We start from the raw sequence: 19,282 nt of genomic DNA on the forward strand, positions 1-19,282 counted from the left end.
ACCAGGCCTCTTTCAGTGGGCTTTGGTAGTAACGATAGAACAGCTATTGCCGGGGCCCCATCTCTTTTAAATCTGAACATTGGTGCAGGTTGTCTGCTTGGAGAAAGTTAGTGAGTAATGTTTTCTGGGTTTATCTTTCTCTGAGGACCTTGTAATTTGATCATTTCCTGTAGCGTTCATTTCAAGTGACCCCCTAATCAGACAGCTGTTCTCAATTCAACTCTCCCCTCCCCCTCCATAGTTTAGATATCTGGGAACTGTTGAGAAAGAAAAAGATGTTTCCAGCAACACTACAGACCACTGCAATGCTGTTAGCTGTCTCAAGGCCTGCAGCTCCAGAAGCAAGTTCTAAATTAACTTAAACTTGGTGAAAATGATGGTCCTTTGTCTTTCTGGTTTAATTGTCATTAGCCCGATTGTTGTTGTTAACTTTTCTAATGGAGAAAGGAGCCAGAGACACCTTAGGCAACAGGTGTGGATTTAACAAATAACCAACCATGGTTAGAAAGTTCTCACACAGAAGCTAGACGAGGGGAACTGAAGCATTAGCAAGCAAGCTTGAGTACAAAATTGAGTCTGTTTTTCCTGCCACGGTCTCTGATTTTTCTTTCAGAAGAATCCTCAGAACTCTTAGTCAGACAAAAAGTAGCTATCTCTTCACAATTAAAGATTGCTATTTTCTGCTTTTAATAATCTATTTATTCATATCTTATACCTGTGAGTGCTGTATTCCCCCAAACTGGAGTTAGAGGCAGCTATGAGCAGTCATTTGGGTGTTGGGAACCAAATGTGAGTCCTCCGAGAGAGTATCAGGTGTTCTTACCTACTGAGCCATCTCTCCAGGCACAACTATTAAGCTTTCTACCACACCATAGGTTTTTACATTTGGTTCCATGACGGGTCTTTCCAGATCCACCAAATATATATAATTCAGGGAGCCTTCACAGAACCTCCAGGAAGAACCTTCATCATTGTGACATCCTAAGATGAGGTCACTTGTCAATCTCAGCCAGAGTTTATGCACAGAGCTCTCTTGTCTGAAGAGTGAGTGCTTCCAGGGATAAGGGGTTGTGGGGAGAAACTGTCTTATTTTTTCTCTTCTGCCTAAAAAAATAAAAGCAATTTTTTATTTAGAGTTAGTGAATTTTCATTCTATTTCAGATAAATATTTAGTGATATTTTAAGGGTTTTTGGAAAATATTCTGATACATTGTTTTACTTGGTTCTCAACATTCTCCACATGGCGAGGGAGGTGTTTTCAGCCCTCTTTCTATTATATCAACATTCAAATGAAAAAGTTCTGGATGGACATGGCCATGGTAATGAAACATTTACTTGGCACTGAGAACATTCTTAATGCCACTGATACTTGAGATAGAATGGTCAGTGTATGTGTTATATATTCCACTGGAAGAAGAAAGGAAAGACAAAAAGGGACTTAGTCTTTACCCTTAAGGAGTAGGCATGTGATGGCCTGATCGGAAGTGAGGAAGGAGGGGAAACAGCCACAGAAAAGCTGTGTAGAAGCAAGATGCTGCCTAAGAAGAGGCTGATCAAACAACAGACTACTCTTCAACCATGGCAGAGGCTCAAGGGTGTGGAAAATGAAGCTATGCTCCAATTTCCTGACTTTGGTGTGGGCTTAATGAGAAAGTCTTGACTTTTGGTTTTGATATTGTTTCTGAGAATTGTTAATTTCTAACTTTTCTCTGGCCATGATTTTATCAAGATCCACCTAGGCTTTGGCCTGAATCCCCATAAAGTTGCCATCACTTGCAACATTCTACTGAAAATACATACAATTCTCTAACTGTTGAAAGAGAGAATTTACAGTTGTTGGAACCTAGATTTCTCAGAAAGTATCTTACTTTATGGTGCACTTACCTGCTCCTCCCTGATACCATTGTGTGTTATTTGTCAACCAGTTTATAACTTCCAAGATTTAGAAAATTGGGTCATCTCATAATTGTCTTTGTTCTTGTACTGCCTGTCTCTTCTGGTTTTCTTCCTATTTTCCCGTAATCACATGCTGCTCTCCTTCTCAAAGATAAAGTTCCAATTTCCAATTTCCATTGCCTTCTGATCTTCACCAGTCACTGAAAATATAGTCTGCATGACTCAGGACATTTGTCTTGGGGCTTTTAGTCAGCTGGTATGGAGAAATGTAGATCATATTTCAGAAAATGTATTCTGCAGAGGACTGATGGGATCTCTTGAAAATTTTATTCTGTTATTAGATAAGTTGGAAGGTATTTAATTAAATCACATTTTTTCTGTGCAACATTGGCACAGTAAGTTCCATCAAGCCAAAATTCTTACTGTGTCCCCTGTGCCTGAGAGTCTGATACTTGAGATGTACTGATTATTCCTTAAGACAGTAATTTTTACAGAAAGACAAATTATTACATGTACTCACTCATAGGTGGTTTTAAACATAAAGCCAAGAAAACCAGCCCACAAACCACAATCCCAGAGAACTTAGATAATAATGAAGACACTAAGAGAGACTTACATAGATCTAATCTACATGAGAAGTAGCAAAAGACAAGATCTCCTGAGTAAACTGGGAGAATGGGGACCTTGGGGAGGGTTGAAGGAAGGGGGAGACAGAGAGGGGAGCAGAGAAAAATGTAGAGCTCAATAAAAATCAATTTTAAAAAAGACAGTAATTTTTAGAGTCTTTATCAGCATCGAACCTATTATAAATGTCCAAGGAAGAAAAGCTGTATGTAATGCAACGGCTGCTTTTACGTCAACTTGACAAAAGTCAGAGTCATCTGAGAAGAGGGAATGCCAGTCTATACAGCACTTTCTTAATTAGTGATTGATGGGAGAGGGCTCAGTACATTATGGGTGGGGCCAACCCAGGGCTGGTGGTCCTGGGTGCTACTTTAAAAAAAAATAATAATAATAAAGGCAGGCTAAACAAACTTGTAAGCAGCACCCCTCTATGGCCTTTACATCAGCTCCTACCTCTGGGCTCCTGCCCCGTTTGAGTTTCTACCTTGACTGCCTTCACTGACTGACTATGATGTGAGTGCAATAAACCCTTTCCTCTCAAGTTTTTTCGGTCATGGTGTTCCATCACAGCAATAAAAATCCTAAGTAAAGTACATAATCTTTCCCTTTTTTTTCCCCTCCCAAGACACATAGCAAAATTAATGTTTGTTAGCTCTCACTAAATTAATGTTGAAGCCTCTTCTGTACTAATTGAGTCTTTTGTTATATTTATTATAAAACACTTTGAGGGAGAAAGAAATTAAAAATGTTTTGAGCCATTAATAATATTTCTTCTTCTGAATAATAAAATGATCTGTCTTAAAATATTTTGACATATGTGAACCATCACCACAACCTTATATTAGCTTAATAATTTATAACTAATGCTTAGAAATATAAAGAGCTGTATTTTTAGAGAAATATTTGGAATCAACATTAGAAGAAAACATGTCATTTTTTTAGAGAGTGAACTAGTGACCCAATTATATTCTCTCATTTTCTTCTAGTTAGATGGAAATGTGGTGCTCGCCCTTCCAGCTAAACATGAACCTGTGTTCTGTTCACAGTCTCTTGTGTCCTCTCCCTTTTCATATCCCTTCGGATACATTTTTGCAAGTGCCACAACTGTCTTGCAGAAGTAAATTACCATGTCGGCTCTTAGTACGAGGAATCTCTGTGCTAGGACTTATGACCATGTTTCATCCATCTGGGCACTCAGTGCATCCATTTCCTCTGCCTTGCACACCCTCAGCCTCTTTCCTTTTCTGTCTGGCTGATTTCCCTTGTCCTTAAGGACACAATCTGAACACTTATTCCTCTTTCATACTCTCTATTCTTCACTCAAACACTCAAGGTTCAGAAGAGCTTGTGACTTTAGGGTTTTCTTAGAGACATCTGTGTTTACTTCTTTGCAGAGGTCCACTCAAGAATCAGTGCACAGAACCTCAATATGAGAAAACATTGATGGGAAAGAAGATTAGCAGAGATCCAGAAATAATGTGATGGATGTCAGTAGTTCCTAAACATCACAGTGCTTGCATCATGTCCGAAGGACAATAATAAGCGATGCGTTGTTATTTTTAGAATTTGCTTTCCACGTTCTGAGACGATCTCTTCCCTTTTCCTAAGCCTTTTTCCCCCTCTTATACCTTTTTAATGGAAAAATACTCTACAGCAGTAAAGCATGAAGAAAGCTCCAGAAAACCTCTGACCACATGTTTTTACAAGAGCCCTATAAAATTTTTATGTTTGTGTGTACTGGCTGGTTTGTGTGTTAACTTGACCAAGCTAGAGTCATCACAGAGGAAGGAGCCTCTGTTGAGGAAATGCCTCCATGAGATCTAGCTATAAGGCATTTTCTCAATTATCAATGGGGGAAGGCCCAGCCCAGGGTGGGTGGTGCCATCCCTGGGTTTATGGTCCTGGGTTCTATAAGAAAGCAGACTGAGCAAGCCATGGGAAGCAAACCAGTAAACAGCAATCCTCCATGGCCTCTGCATCAGCTCCTGCCTCCAAGACCCTTCCCTGTTTGAGTTCCTGTTCTGACTTCCTTCAGTGATGGACTATGATCTGGAAGTGTAAGCCAAAAGAACCTTTCCTCTTCCAATTTGCTTTTTGATCATGGTGTTTCATCAAGTCAATAGAAACCCTAACTTGTTGCACAATTAATTAAAACCCAGAGGCAGATATGTGGTTCAACCTCAAAGTCAGAAAAGCAAAACAGCCAGCCACTGGTTCTTACCTCTACCTCAGTCTGAAATGGCAATCCTACTTCCAGAAATCTCAGAATGAGACTGTGTCTGAGAGTTGTCTCCTCCCATGTTATATTCCTGTCTAGTGCTGGGATTAAAGGTGTGCACCACTACCACCCAGTTTCTATGGCAAACTAACATGGCTACTGGGATTAAAAGTGTGCATCACCACTGCCTGGTCTGTGGGGCTGACCAGTAGCACTGTTTTACGCTCTGATCTTCAGGCAAGTTTTAGTTATTAAAATACAAATGAAATATCACTACAATAACTAAGACAATGTGGGTGTGGGTTTTTTGGTTTTTTGTTTTTTGAGGATAGAGTATAGAAAAAAGATGAAGAAATACAGAGAATTTTATTTTCTCTGCCAATTTTTAGCATGCAAATATCAGGAAGGACCTAGGGAAACATGGAAGGTTGCCTGGTACTTGTCTCTGTTTTTGTCTGTGTTCCAGAATGTGATGAGTCAAGAACACATGAATTTTAGACTGATTCTTCAACTCTTTATACACACCAATGGTCAAAACTAATCAAAGGACCCTGACTAACACAAAACAACTGGGAACCAAGAGAACTGTGTGTATGCATATGTCCTTCTAAAATGTATACTCTGAAGCCCTACCTTGCTATATAAAGACAATATTGGAGCATTAAAAGAATTGGGAGAACATTGTCACAAGATCTGAAGATGCATTCTAAATTATAAAAGATCTGTCACACCCAAATCTAGATTGGTATGAGCCAAAATCAAGTATCATACTGATTTGACAAAGAGCCTTCAAAATGATCTGGAAGACCAGGATAAATTCATAATTTTTAACTTACAACTGATATGAAAAATGACATTGCAAGGGTCTGCTTCTGTCACTTTCCCTGCCCATCTCTTTCTATCATCGGCTTCTTCCCACATACTGAGGAATGTCAGTGCTGTTGTATATACATTACCCTATCTTTCACATCCAGCTCTGCCCATAGCCCTTCCTGCCCCCACTTCATCCCATTCCTTTTGTAAACTGCTACGACATGGCTACTTGGAGTTCTAGGAATGTACATTCCAGAACTGTTCTTTATCTTTGAAGAACAGATACAAGGAAAAGGCCCCACAAGTCTGAAAGCACATAAGCCCAGGAGTCTATAAAGATTTAGCCAGTTTGTAACCACTTGGTATAGGCAGACTTTTTTTCCCACCTGCCAGCTCCCAAAAAACTGACACGGAGACTGAATATTAGTTATAAATGTTTGGTCAGTAGCTTAGGTTTATCACTAACTATCTATTGCAACTAAAGATAACCCATTTATAGTAATCTACATTCTGCCATGTGGCGTTACCTCTCTTTTATCTTGTAACTCCTGTTTCCTTCCATGGTGACTCCTCTGACTTTGTGATTCTTTTTCTCAGTGTCCTTAGTTTGATTATCCTGCCTAACCTTATCCTGTCCAGCTATTAGCCAGTCAGCTTCTTTATTAAACCACCCAGTGGAATTTATACAGTGTACAGGAGAATTAGGACCCTGCTAACTCTTCACCAGGAAAGGATACAGTCAAGGGAAGGGTAGCATGGAGTTCCAGCTGACCACCATTGGTCCTAGGGTCCTTGGTAGGTACATATGTTCCTCACACCCAACACACCCAAGCAAAAACTCTTCTTGGTGGACCTCATCAAACTTCTGGATATTTTTGTTGTTGATTCCCCTTCCCCCACAAGAAGAATCTAACAAGATATTGCTTTGAAGATATCTGAGGCTCAACCTGCATGGCCTCTACACATTCTGAAGACTAACTCAGTGAAAATAGGACACTGGAAGCTAAAGATTTTGTCCAATCTAGATCAGCTGTCTAGGCAATAGCTACAAGCCACCAGGGAATGAGGTACAGATAGGAGGAAAGGATGCACCTTCATCTGAGGGTTGGAATCTTCTGGGAGTTTTAACTTTGGACCACAATTTATAACTGTGACTTTTTTTGATAAATGCTAAAGGTAAAAAAAAAAAATGGAGTCTATTTCAATCAAGCATGCTAGAAGAAAGGTTGCGTTCTTGCTAGAAAGAGTATTGCAATGTACTGTCATAGTAAAATGATCAAAGAGTGTAGCCATAGATGTACAGATAATCAAGTTTTTAAAAGTGCAGGACAGTATTTTAATCCATTAGTAAGAGATGTATTAGTTCTTTGTCATGAGACTGTGACCAATCCCTGATAAGAAAAAAAAGGGAAGAAGTATTGTTTCGACTCACAGTTTAAAGAGATACAGTCCCTTATGATGGGGAAGGCACAGTGGCAGAGGTGTGCAGTTACTGGCCACACTGAGTTCACCATCAACCATAGCATGCCCATAAAATGGGAGCAGTCTATAAAACGTCAAGGTAGGTCTCAGTGACCCACTTCCTCTATCTCCTAAGGTCAACAATCTTCCAAAGCAGAGCTACTATCTGGGGACCAAGTATTCAAACACACAAACCTGTGGATGACATTTTACATTCAAACCACCAGAGACACCTGGAAATAGAAAAAAAGAACACAAAAATGTGAACACAGCTGTTACCTCATCCCTTGCCACTAGCTTCTGGAGAATAATAATTAGCTGTGTTAGAGCAATACAGTATTCTGCTTGCTCTACATAGATTATCTAAGCAAGGCTCTTCGTTGGCATTTGCAAGATGGAGCATGCGCCTAGTTCTTGATGGAGCCAGTGATACCAGAGAAACACAGGTTCTGTCTTTAGGCTTTTCGCCTCATTAATAAAAGAATTTAAGAATAGACTCAAACCCAAAGCATGAGATAGTTTTATTAGAGCACAAGAGAAAAACGCCCTAGGGCAGGCAAACTGCATGCCCCAGCAGCTGCCCAGAGGAGTGAAATGAAGGAGAAAAGGGGAAAAGACATGCCATTTCAGTTCAGCTGGCACAGAGGACAACCACATGGGGGAAGGAAGGGCTTCAGAGGTGGGATGAGGGAGCCCAAATTACCAGAACAAGATGCTTGAGTTCTGGCTACTGTCTGAAAGAAAGAGACAGAACAAAGAAAAGATTCAGAAAAGTGGACAGACACAACAAACCTCATGGCAGCTTATAGGTACCCCTCTAAGGGGCAAGAATTCTGGGAAGGAAAAGCATATTACTTCATTAAAGGGTGAATTATTCCTTCCTCTTTAGCATGACTTAAGGTTAAGCTACCTTCTAAGGGTGCTCCCCCTTCCTGAGTAGGGTAGTCTTTAGTCAAGCCATTGGCCCTGCCCACTGAAATGTTAATTTTCCACTCAGATTAGGGATTTCACCCTCTTGAGCAAAGGAAATCGGAAATCGTCTTCCCTTAATGGGCCTTTATGGCTGCTGTAACTTGAGGCCAGGCATCATTTGTCTAGAACTTATACACCAGCTACCCAGCCCTTCTACCCTCTGAATCCACACTGTGCACAGAAAGAAAGGGCCACAAGTTTTATGGCCTCAGATGATTGTTCTTAATCCTTATCATCATTTCTAAAATAAGGGCAATAATACCTCTCTCTCGGTACTCTTCAAGCAACCAGAAAGAAGGAGTTTTAGAAAGTGCTCAGATTAATGACCGCATAACCCAGAATTTAATAGGTGTGAATTCCTTCCTTTCCTATGTCTTCTTTCTTGCTCTGCCTGGCTACTTTTGCCTTTTCTCTTCTACTTGGACCTGCAAGCGCAGGATAATATCACTTCTCCTTTTGGCATGTGTACAAACCAAATGCCTCCCTCTCCCGTCCAAAGAGCTTCCACTACGTCGATCACCAGGTTGCTGGCTTTGTTTTTGTACAGCACCACGTCTTCCTTTATGAGCAGGGTGTAACTTTCGATTTATGCAAATGAAAGCAGAAGCCTCTCCGGGTCATCGCAACTCTGTCATCATCCCTGGAAATGTCCTTTTTGCTGAAGTCAGCAGTTCTGGATAGACAAAGAGGGAGTCTTCTCCTAGGGATCTTCGCAGTTCGGTTCCCGAGCAGGCAGTTTACAGGCTGGCATTTGGTTATTCTGAATTGATTTCTGTGTGCTGCCACTGTGAGTCCCCTGATGTTCTAGATAAGTGCAAAATACACAGCAGGAAGTCAGGTACTGGCACAGATCTAGAGGGTCGGCTTCCTTGCTCAAGAACGAGCCAGTTTATTCTTTAAGGTAGCCAAGACTAAGTGCCTTCCACAGGGGAGGGTCACTTTATTCCATAAACATCAATTAAACTAAGTGAACAGAAACATTGCCTTCCTAGGACTGACTCCATTCTAATGTGGATTCAAAAAAACAACAAAGTCTGCAGGCCCTGCTCCTCCTACTGAGCACTAAAGCCAGTTGTTCCAACTGACGGAAAATCCCCTCTGACTGTTCTGCCCGCCAGAGAGATTCCTCCTGGGCTGGCCCGAGTTGTTTGCATCACTGTTGCTTCCAGCCCCAGTTGCATCATTGAGAAACGGAAGCCCCAGAAGAATCTTATCTCAGACAATCTTTCTGCCAAAACTAACAGGGCTTTTAAAAGCGAAACCAACCATCTGCTTCCCCAGCTTGCTGCATTCCAAGGGACGAGCCACAGCTGCTTGCTCCATCAGCCAAGCAAAGGAAGGAACTTCCTTCTCAACAACGACAGACAATTCCCTGCTGTGGGGCTTTAGGAACTCCAGATGCCCCCTCAAACTTGTTGACATGTCCTAAATTTTCCCAACTTCCTAAGCCTTCAGTAGCCACATGAGGCCCCATCTCCCTGTTACTCAAGTGAGGTCTGGTTTCTGGACCTGGAATTGAGGGCCTAGATGATTCTAACACCTGCAACCTCCACAGCTGACAGGGCCCAGCCTGGGGACGATAGCCAAGAGACACTGCAAGCTTGCAGCCATCTGAGTACAGAAGGCAACTGCTGTGAGCAACGATGAGACCTGAGCTGACTCAGGGCCTTCCTTTTCCTTCATCTCTTCCTTCCTGGAACTCATATTATCTTAAAAATCTTCCGCTGCTCCTGAATAGCAAAGCATCCCACTCCTTCCCCTTTCCTTGCCTTCTCTGATAGTCATTCCTAAAAATAAAGCCTGATTTTTTTCTGTTACTGCATCCCTGCCCTGCCCTGATAGTCTCTGTAGTCCTTTTACATAATGCAGCAAGTGAGCAAATACCTTTGTCTCCATGATGTATATTCAGCCTGACTTCTCCCTTTCCTATGTCCCCAGAATATGAGGTAACATAGAGGCAGGAGGACTTGGGAAGGGAAAGCTCCTCAACCTAGGATCTATCTATCTATCTATCTATCTATCTATCTATCTATCTATCTATCTATCTATCTATCCCTCTCTATCTCCTCTCTCTCTCTCTCTGTATGTGTGTGTTCATGTGTTTTCTGACCGAGAATCAGAAACTTTCACCCAACTCCCACAAACCAAGATTACCTACAGATACAGTATTCCTATCCTGAGAGGTAGTACATGAGCTAAAGTTTTGTTTTAAATTTTAACCACTATGCTTAAGAGAGCTACAAAAGAAAAACTGCCCCTAACCTAGAAGGCCCACTTCCCAAAGGACAGCTAGCCTCCTGGAATGCTGGAGGTAGCCAGTATTTCACTTGGGTAAACAGAGTCGGGAAGTCCCAAAGGCACAGGATGTACTTGATACATGGAGGTGGAAGGTACATGGGCAGGAAGTATGTCAGGATGCATGCTTGCCCCAGTTGGATGAAGGCAGGAAGTATGTAACCGTGTGCGGTTTACCTTTATAAGTACCTGAGTAACATAATTTGGCAATGTTTTCTGGGATTTTTGTTTATGACCTAGCCAGTGTCTATAATCCCAGACAGTATTTAATAAAGCTTTCTTCAAATTTGGCTACAAAATTGTGATAGTGGTCATTAATAAAAAATAATAACAAAGAGTCAGCTCCGCCAGCGCAAGAAATCCAATTAGGTCAAATCAAACCAAATCAAAATGTCCGTCGTTTTATTAAAAAATGATGCTTTCAGGTGGCTGAGCGCATGGTGGGGAGACAGGACAGCAGAGAGCCCATGCAGACCCAAAAACCATGTGTTTCTCCTCTGGGAGCCCATTTAAATACCCTGTGGGAGTGGTGGGGTCAGGACTTGGTGTGCTGGGATTTAGAGTCCAGACCAAAGCAACTCCAAGGCCTGGGGGCTAGGATGGATGCCAAGGGCTAGAGGCTACGCTCCCAACTTAACAGTGGTCTTATAGTTCAAACAAAGGCATTAAACATAACAAATGGACTACTCTACTTGCGACCAGAATGCCTGTAACCTTTGAGTTCAACTATATCTACACTCCTCTCTCATCCTGTGCCCGAACAACACACCTGCAAGCACCTTACAAGATCGTTTTCTTTCTTTCTTTCTTTCTTTCTTTCTTTCTTTCTTTCTTTCTTTCTTTCTTTCTTCCTTCCTTCCTTTCTTTCTTTCTTCCTTCCTTCCTTCCTTCCTTCCTTTCTTCCTTCCTTCCTTCCTTCCTCTGCCTCCCAAGTGCTGGGATTAAATGTGTGCCACCGCTGCCCAGCCCAAGTTCATTTTCAAAAAGGATATTTCTTTTAAGATAAGAGAAACAAGTAAACTATTTCATATGTTCTTTTCTGAATTTTTAAACTTTGCTTAATTTTTGAGACCGGTTGTAAATTACATTCATTAAGCGATATCATTTCAAAAACCAACACAAAAATCATTTATCTAGCTAAGCAAGGACACATAAGTGCAATTCTATCTCTCAAGAAGCCCATGCCCATGTGTTGTGTGTTTACTATTTTCCTTTTCTTGACATTCTCTCTCCGTCACCTCATATTTAAGTTTAAAACAAGCACTATTTCTTATCTCTACTTAATAAACTTAAGTTTACTCTACCCTGACTTGCCTTCTTCTCTTCATTGAAGTCAAGGACCTTGCTTTCCCTGAGTGAAGGATCCTGAGAGGGGAGTCTTGCAGCCTCTGACAGCCTTAATGGGCTACAGTTCCTCTCTGCTATAGACACTTGGAGTATCTCATTCAGATCATTATCTTGGGTCTGTGCTGCGTCAGCGCAGGCTGGAACCAAGAATCTCGGCGGAGGGTGTCCAGGTTGAATGAATGCACAGAGTACGAGGTTGAGGTGGAATAGCTTCTTTTATTGTTCTGCTGGGGCTGGCTTTTATACCATGGCACCAAATGAGGCGGGGGCTGCGAAGGGACTATAACCTGACCCCAGCAGGGATCAAGGAACAGTCACCATGCACTCAAAATTCCTTTCCCAACTTCAGGAGCAGAGGGAATTTATTATGTTTTCTTTACAGATAAGCACCTCAAATGGGGGCAGGGATATGTAACTTGGGGCTGCAGTTCCCACAGGTCTGGTTTTGTGACATCCTGCTAGCACTAGGGAAATTATTATTGATGCCTTAGGTGCTGTTTCATTGCTGTGAAGAGACATCATGGCCAAAGCGACTCTTTTAGAAGAAAATACTTAATTTGGGACTTGCTTACAGTTTCAGAGGTTTAGTTCCATTATCATCATGGTTGGGAGCATGCTGGCATGTCAACATGGTACTGGAGAAAGAGCTGAGATCTCACCTCCTGTTCTGATATGGTCTCTCACAATCAGGGAGAGATACATTGTGCTTGAGGTGGGCTTTTGAAATCTCAAAGCCAACCCCCAGTGACACACCTTCTGTAATAAGGCCACACCTCTTAATCCTGCTCAAACAGTTCCACGACCTGTTGACTAAACATTCAAATCTATGAGCCTATGGGAGCCATTGTCATTCAAACCACCACATTCTACTCTCTGATCCCCCTAGACTTGTACCATATCTTAATGAAAACTACATTCAATGTGATTTCAAAAGTCTGCATCCTTTTCAGTTATGAGACTGTTTCAAAGTCCAAAGTCTCTTCTGAAATTCACAGCAATCTCTTAACTGTAACTCCCTGTAAAATCAAAATCAAAAAGCAGACCATATATGTCCAATATACAATGGCACTCAATATGCCGTGCTATTCCAATATATAGATAGATAGATAGATAGATAGATAGATAGATAGATAGATAGATAGTAAGGAAATACTAGATCAAAGAAAGTCCAAAAGCCAGCAGACCAAACCCCAAATTCTGCAGCTCTCTTTGCCCAATGTTCAAGAGCATAGAAGATTCTTCCCTCCCAGCTTTATTGACTGCAATACTCTTCTCTCTCTCGGACTGGTTTCCTACAATGTCTACTGTTCTCCTCAGCAGGTATCCCACACCTCTGGCTTCTCCAACATCTTGGTGTCTCCAAGGCAATCCAAGCTTCACAGTTTTATACAATGACCTCCCTGGGCCTCCATGCAGGAACTCCCTACCATAGGCCTGGCCTCAGCAGCTTTTCTTAATCAAGAAAGATTCCATAACTCCTTTCCGGTGTCATTCTTGACTCTAAAACCAGAACCATGTGGCTGAAGCTGCCAAATTCTTCTGCTTCCCAGAGCTGGGCCCTGTCCCCACTCCTTGAGTTGTATTTGCACAAGCTTTGTGTTGTTTGCAGTTGCTTAAGCTTTCCTTTGATGACTTTTCACAAGTCTGAAGCTTAGCTGGGTGAGGTCTTTTCCTGTGGACACCACTTCCTTTATTTAATTTCACATCAGGCCTTTCTTTAGACATTTTATCTCTTTGAACACAAGAATTGGCTCCAACCTTACATTTCTTGGTATTCTTTTTCTCTCCAAATTCCAGATTTTGTACTTTTCCTTGCCAGCGTGTCCCTTTATCACTCTTGAGTAGGTCTGCGCAGAGTGATCACTCATCACCACATAACACAGTGGCTAATAGATAAAGGGCAAGAAGCTACGTATCTGCCAAATATCACAGAAATAGTCCCAATATTAATTCCCGCTGAGACTTCTTCAGCTGGGCCAGCGTAGTCCACACAGCCCTTGACACCACTGTCCTCCAAGCTCCTCCTAGGAGGCCCATTAAGCTCCACTTAAAGCATTCAGCCATTCTTCTACAAGTCCCCAATGCTTCCATATTTCTCCAAACAACAGCATAGTCAGACCTATCACAGCATTACTCCACCCCGGTACCAACTTCCGTCTCTGTTACTGTTGTTCTATGATGGTAGGTATGGCAGACATGGTGCTGGAGAAGTAGTTGAGAGCTATATCCTGATCTCCAGGCAGCAGAGAGACATTTGAAAGCTCAAAGCCCACCCCTAATGACACATTTCCTCCAAGGTCATACCTCTAAATCCTTCTAATCCTTTCAAATAGTGCCATTCCTTGGTAACTAAACACTCAGGTATATGAGTTTATGGGGGCCAGTCTTCTTCAAACCACCACAATGCCTATAAATACTATGCCACAAAATATCTGAATCTAAGAAGAACCACATGTTTGAAGGTTTTAAGCATCTAAGACTATGGAAAAGAAGAGGGACTTTGGGGCTAGAAAGATTGTTCAATGGCTCAACAAAGCTTGCTTCTCTTCAAGGGACTGAAGTTCAGTCCTTAGAATTCAGGTCAAGAGGTCAAGTGACTGACAACAACTTGTAACTTTAGTTCCAGGAGATCTTATGTCATCCTCTGGCTTGGTGTGAACCCACACGCATATACATATACTCACACACAGCATACACATGGTATTGGGGGTGGGGCAGGGCAGGATCCTGTAGACAACACAAGGCAGCAAAAGGATGTTCAGGAAGAGTCTCAGTGAGGTCCCAGCATCAGCTGGTGTAGCAGCAGAGACCAGGAACCTCGAACTAGACCAATGATTCTCAGCAATGAATGCCTGCATGTAAAAAATGCATGAACATAAAGAGGTTTACTGTGTGACTTACTATGTAACACTGCAGCTTCCATGACGAGGTTTTCCCTTCCGTTCTCTTTATTTCTTTTCCCCCTTTTATCTCTAAAATTTTAGTTTAGTTTTGTTTTGTTTTTGTGGGGTGAAGGAGATGGGTGAGATCAGGATGCGTAATGTGAAAGACACAAAGAATACATTTAAAAAATAGGGAGTTTCTTGGGGAACATGGCAAGAAATTATGGGAGCATGTGAAGAAGTTTGTTGGGGTGGGGGCGAGTTGCTTTATGTAGATAAAGGATCTCTTACATAACAGGAGCTGTCTCAGAAAGCCCATTAGGAAAATGGGCAATAAAAAGTCTGGAGATGGTGTTGTCTACCCTGTGAACCAGTCTAAGGTGAGATTCTAAGGAAGGAACACATGATAACTGACCTCTGTTTTAGAGGCTTTCTCTTTAGGCGGACAGAGGAATTGCAGAGAAAATGCATTCCTGTACTTTGAGGGACAATGAAAAGCATAAAGTGTAACAGAACAGTGTAATGGTCTGTCCTGTCCCTTTAAGAGACAACCCTCGCCCACTCCTCCCTCCTTCCATGGGGCAAGTGACTCTTCCTTCCACATCCAGCCTATGCTCTTTGTCCAGTCTCTCTTCGGAAGAAGAAGTGACTGTGGTCTCCTTTCCCCCTGCCCCCTCCTTCCCCCCTTCCCTTTTACTGAATAAACTATATCCAAACTCATTCTTCTTGGCGTGGCTATCCGTCTCTGTCTCTCACCTGTTCCTTGTGGGACTGGCTGCCCACTGACCCGCCGAGGTCTCTCACCTGCCTAGGACCCACAGAGGCCTGGGGTGGTGGAACCCGGCTGCCCCTGGTGGCCCACTGCTCCCCTCAGGAAACTGCACAGTGTTTTATCTAAATCATTACAAAAGGAATTTGAGAGATCTTGAAATTCAAGGACAAAGTCCAAAATACAATGTGGTTTTCTGAGCCCTAAAGGTGCTTAATTAAAATCAAGTATTTACCAATCCTAGTGTTCCGAATCCTCACCATCATCCCTCACTGATTGCGCTCCTCTGGGGGGGTGGGGGGAGATTTTGTTTCTGGACCTGGATCAGAGCCTGGACCCTGACAGATCAATTAGAGAGAAATAATTTTGAAAATCAGAGAGAAGAGACTTATGCAATATTGTCATATTTGCAATATTTGCAGATAAAAGGATTCAGTTTTCACAAGCGTGGCTCAACATCATGAGGACACCTGCTGTGGTTTTAAGGTTTTCATTTGCTAGGGCAAAGGATTCAACCTGGAACAAATGGACAGTGACAGAAATAGACAGTTGAGGTAGCACTTCTGACCAGCAAGTTTGGAGGGGTGTGTGTGCGCGGATCCAGAAGAGTCATGCCCCATTATTGGTCATCTTCACCGTGCCACCTTGCTCCTGAATTTCAGTGACTGTGCACTTTTCCCTTGTGGGGAGTTTCCAGTCTTTCTGCAAACTAGCTCCACTCCCATACAAACCTCCATGCCTCTTTTCCGTACCCTCCTTCCTCTCCTGCCATTCAGTAACCCAAGTCTACCTCTGGGGTCTTGAGAAGAGGTTTAGGTGTAAGTAGAAGGAAGAGGTATCCATACAGAACTAAGCAGTCCTGCTCAAGGTTATAGCCAAGCCACCTTTGTCTGTGTTCCTCTCTCTCCTGTAGGATGTCTGACAAGTTGTCAGCACGGTTTGAAATCTTTTCCTGGGAGACAAGTTTCTCCTCTGGCTGACACCATGCTTCATCCTGTCCCTTCTCCTAGCATAAGATTCCTGGGGAAATTCCCACTCCTTGAGAGCTATTATTTCAATAATCTGATAGCCAAAGGGAAGATCAGGAATGTCTCTTTTTAGAATATTTTCACTCCTGCCAGAATATTTAAGCTTCTTCTTATGTAAGTGAGAGGGGGAAAAAAAGAAGAGAGAGAGAAAGACTTTGGGAAAGAACAACCCAACATATTTAAAAGGCATTCCATGGAAATTTGAATCTGGTTCTTGGTTTCCCCAAAACTAGCTTGGCCTTGATCCTTGGTATACCTGCATGTTAAGAAATGCCCCAATTTGAGAACTTCAGCTAGTAACATCCTATGACACAGACACAGAAAGGCCCAGCTGTCTTCCCTACGTCATTCCCCTTTCTCCCTGGCTTCCATTTCATTCTGTTTGCTCTTTTCTCTGCTGCAGTCTGTGGAGCTTCCTGGCTCTGTTTACTTATTTCGTACAGACTCATTCACCACTGCCTAGATGTGGTGAGCGCTGAGCCAAGTTCATGTGAATGAAAACGAAGGAGTCATCATCACAGAACACACCCCAGTGCATTTTTTTCCCTAACTGGCTTCCCAGGTATTGGCCTGTGCGAACAATGAATGGGAAATTTCTCAAGTACAACTTTCCGCACCCCGACTTTAAACACTACAAGTTTGCTCAATCTGGAAGCCTAAAAGCGATGATTTGCTGATAATTGATGTGTTCTCACTTGATTCTTGAGATTCTTTCTTGCATTCCAAACATAGTTAGCTTGCATTTGCACCTTGGGGGATGGGTTTGCAGAAGAAAAACTCTGTAACAAGACATTTTTTTTTTTAAACAAATGTCCCAAATGTATTTTTCGGATTTTCAAATTCAAACGATCGGTGTAAAGTCCAGAAGGTCTAAGGAAATTTGCATTTGATGAAAACCTTTTGGCAAAGAAAACCTCACAAACTGAGGATAGGTAGTGGAAGCTGGTGGTTGCAGGTGCAGAGGCACTGCAGTGTCTAAAGGTGACTCTCTGACTCATTATAATCCTAAAAGGCGAAAACACACTCCTGCAGCGATTTAAGATGTGGATGAGACATGGGAAACTACATGAAACAGAAGGTGCATGACAAAGCCTGCACTGTCCAAGTGACCCAGAAACTCTTCTCATAAAAAAACTACCTCCAAATCCCATGAAATGTAACATAAAAACCCCTGTCCTTAAACACCTTTATTCCATAAAATCGATAGTCTCTGGGGGCTCTTTTTATTGTTCAGGCATGGATCCAAGTCCAGAAGGAGCCTGCTGAGATTTCCAGCTTCTTATATTGCAACACAAGTAATTAGACCAGGGGCAAATGGATAATTGTAGAAGCAGAGACAAGTTATGAAGAAAGTGAACATCCCAAGCAAGGAAGCAGGTAGAGACCTAAGAAGTTAGAACTCTAAAGGCCCCAGCCATAAGTGTGGTGTGCCTTTGTGGGCCACATACCACCTGCACTGGTGGGAGATCCTCCTGGCTATTCCTCATACATGCTTTATTTTGTTGCATGAAGCCCTGGTGGTGAAGAAGGTGTAAATGGTAGTCTGAAAACTGACTTTTCATATGTTAATCTTTTGTTTGTGTTTTGTTTTGTTTTGTTGAGACAGGATTTCTACACGTAACAGCCTTGGCTGTTAGACATGGTAGATAGGTTCTGTAGACCAGGTTGGCCTCGAACTCACAAAGAGCCATAAAGGCATACACCACTGCACCCAACTTCATATGTTAATCTTGATGCCTCTTTCCCAAAGCCTTACTTACTCTTCTGCCCCAATAGTTGTTACCTGAGTGAGAAAAGACCCTCCTTCTCCATAGTCTTGAGCATTACTTCAAAGGAAAATAATGAGAAAAACCAAAGCATAAAATGTGCTTAAAACTATCTATAGATTTATAAACACAGCTTATCTTGTTATGTAAGAAGTTAAAACACTCTTTAAATAAAGACTTATTTATTTATGTATATGAATACTCTATCTACACATACAACTGCCAAAAGAAGGCATCGGATCCCACTAGAGATGGTTGTGAGCCACTAGGTGGTTGCTGGGAATTGAACTCAGGTCCTCTGGAAGAACATCCAGTGCTCTTAGCCACTGAGCCATCTCTCCAGCCCCAAATGCCATTTTTTGTTTGTCTGTTCGTTTATTCATTTGAAGAGTGCTCTTAAGTATTTTAGCCTTTTAACAGTTTGTAGGAACAAGTGACCTGTTTTTAAGGGGTACTTGAGGCCATGGTGACTGAAATAAAAGTTTTAAAGACTAATTGTGGAGTTCTGTTAGTCTGGATCAACAGATATCTATAAGCTATGAGTAAGTATTAGCAAATATCACACGATGTTTGTAGTTTTGGTCAAGTTTTTGTGTATATTTCATAACTACCAAAGAAGATTTTAAGGTATACAATTCTACGTACTGCTACCATTCCACGATTTAATGCTAGCAGTGAACATAAATATGCAGCAGCTCTTGCTTTTGGTGCCTTACAGGTTTTCATATTTTATTGTAACCTTATCTATTTGATAACAACACACAAAGCTTTTACACATGAGAAAACCAAGGTTCCGATTTTATTCACGTCTTCCGTGTTACAGACTGCTTGAGATGTCAGTTTCTGTCTATTAACCACCATTTCATTCTAAATTTCTGCCGTTATGGTTCTGACGCTTATTTAGAAATCTGAGACTGTGTTCAGCATTGTTCTGTTCAAGATTGATGTGGCTATTTGGGGTCTTTGTACTAAATGTGTTGCTGAATTCGAGTTGGATGCATTTTATTCACTTGCTTATTCATTTATTTGCTTTTATTTATTATACTCATTTATTGCATCTATGTTCATCAAGAAAATCAGTCTATAATTTTCTAATTTTTCTTTTTTGACTGAGTGGTACCCAGAATATCCTGGCTTTGTAGAATAAACTTGGAAGGCTTCTTTTCTTTTATATTTTATGGAATTGTCTGAACAATGGTGTTGGTTCTTTT

This window comes from Myodes glareolus, chromosome 5, assembly GCF_982192425.1.
Source record: "Myodes glareolus chromosome 5, mMyoGla1.1, whole genome shotgun sequence".
Classification (NCBI taxonomy): Eukaryota; Metazoa; Chordata; class Mammalia; order Rodentia; family Cricetidae; genus Myodes; species Myodes glareolus.